This window comes from Stegastes partitus, unplaced genomic scaffold (assembly GCF_000690725.1).
Source record: "Stegastes partitus isolate 25-593 unplaced genomic scaffold, Stegastes_partitus-1.0.2 Scaffold196, whole genome shotgun sequence".
In the NCBI taxonomy this organism is placed as follows: domain Eukaryota; kingdom Metazoa; phylum Chordata; class Actinopteri; family Pomacentridae; genus Stegastes; species Stegastes partitus.
In genome coordinates this window covers 44,823-46,351 of record NW_007577927.1, presented here as the reverse complement: position 1 = coordinate 46,351, position 1,529 = coordinate 44,823, and the positions used below count along the sequence as shown (strand labels likewise).

The 1,529-nt window shown below is 40.8% G+C and overlaps 1 long non-coding RNA gene across 1 annotated transcript in view; it reads right to left on the bottom strand.

Annotated features, from left to right (window-relative positions):
• Positions 1-1,042: 1,042 nt before the first annotated feature.
• The window catches only part of LOC103356367 (uncharacterized), a 12,930-nt gene continuing 12,443 nt past the window's right edge, over positions 1,043-1,529 (bottom strand). The window contains exon 3 of the long non-coding RNA XR_520136.1: positions 1,043-1,054. This is a non-coding gene — a long non-coding RNA (uncharacterized LOC103356367). The remainder of the gene's footprint in view (positions 1,055-1,529) is intronic.

The following is a 1,529-nucleotide window of genomic DNA, read 5'->3' as shown; positions in this document are numbered from 1 at the left end:
GCAGAGGACGTCCTGCTGCTTTCTCTGGAGGACGCTGGCAGTGAGAAGAGCTTCGGGGTGGATTTCCCCTCGTCGTCGTCGTCGTTACAAACACTGAGCTGCAGCAGCAAACCTCTTCTGTTTACAGGAAAACACCGACTGTTAGCAAGTATATTTCACCTGAATTCAAGGCTGTAAGATCTGAGACGATAATCTGACAAGAGGCGGAGGAATTACTGCCAAATGATTCCATGAAAATAGAAACTCATCAGAAGTCTGTGTTAATTAGCATGCTAATGTTAGCATTTAGCTCAAAGCTGCTATTTGTAAAATTCTGCACCCTGAAAGTTTATTTGGACAATTTATTTATTGTTGTTAATTATTCAAGGATTTGAGGAGCTTTATTTGTCACGCCGGCTCACATTCACGTGTTTGTGGTACGAAATTAGTGCTCAGGTCCTGATTTCTTTTAAGAAAAAGCCCAATGAATAATAATAAGTACAATAAAACAAGAGCAAAATCAGTGTAGTAAGAAGAAATATACATAAACGTTAGCGTAGAAAGCCACAAATAGTTATGTTTAGCCCAAAATATTCATGTAGCAGCGAGGTAGATGTAATATTGATCTGTGTTTGGTTAATATATTGCACATTATCAACAGTTTGCATCGATCTGTTTTCTACTGGAATCATGTTCGACTAACAACCTACGTTAAGTCAGTGAACTGAGGTATTTCTAATTACTAATGATTAGTAGCATGAACACAAGGTTTTAAGTTGACAAATTTAAATAAATCGGGTTGCTTCAAGTAGTGGAGGGGATTCAAACTAGTGACCCAGGTGATTAAAAGTAAAGATGAATGTAGTTTTCAATCAGCGAATTCAGAAATGTCAGTTTAAATGTGTTTTAATGACACGTTATGAAGTTAATGCAGCGTTATCACGTCAACACAACCAGTCAGCAGGTTTAACAGTAAATCAGATTTCCTCCTGCGTTTCATCAGGAGGCAGGAGTGTGTTCCTGTTGTTCCTCTTTCAATGTGTTTATGTAACTGTTTCATAAACTTCTCCACGGTCTGGTGTTGATATCCTGTCCTGATGTGAACCAACGAGTCGGGTTGTTCTGGAAAACGGGTTTGAGGGAAAACATTTGGATTTATTTTTGACCTTCAGACACGCATGAAACCGCATCTGAGCGAGGTGGAATCTGTCATCGATATCCAGGCGGATGACGAGAAAGGCCTGCAGAGTAAACAGCCTTCTGTGTGGAGCCGGTTCCGGTTCTGCAGCAGTGCGGTTGTTGTTTACTGACAGGCATGTGTTTGTTCCGACCGAGGCCACAGCAGCTTTCTGTCGCCGGCTCTGTTCCCAAAACTCTGATCAGCTTCTGGAGCGTTTCACTTCCTTTTCTGTAGCTTCTGATTGAACAGATTCATTGATCGTTCAGAGGACGTCTGGTGTCTTAGTGACACAAGAAGGAAGAAAAACATGTTGAACAACAGAGAAACCCAAAGTTAGCAGAATGAAAGTAAACAGGAAGTTGAGAACAAA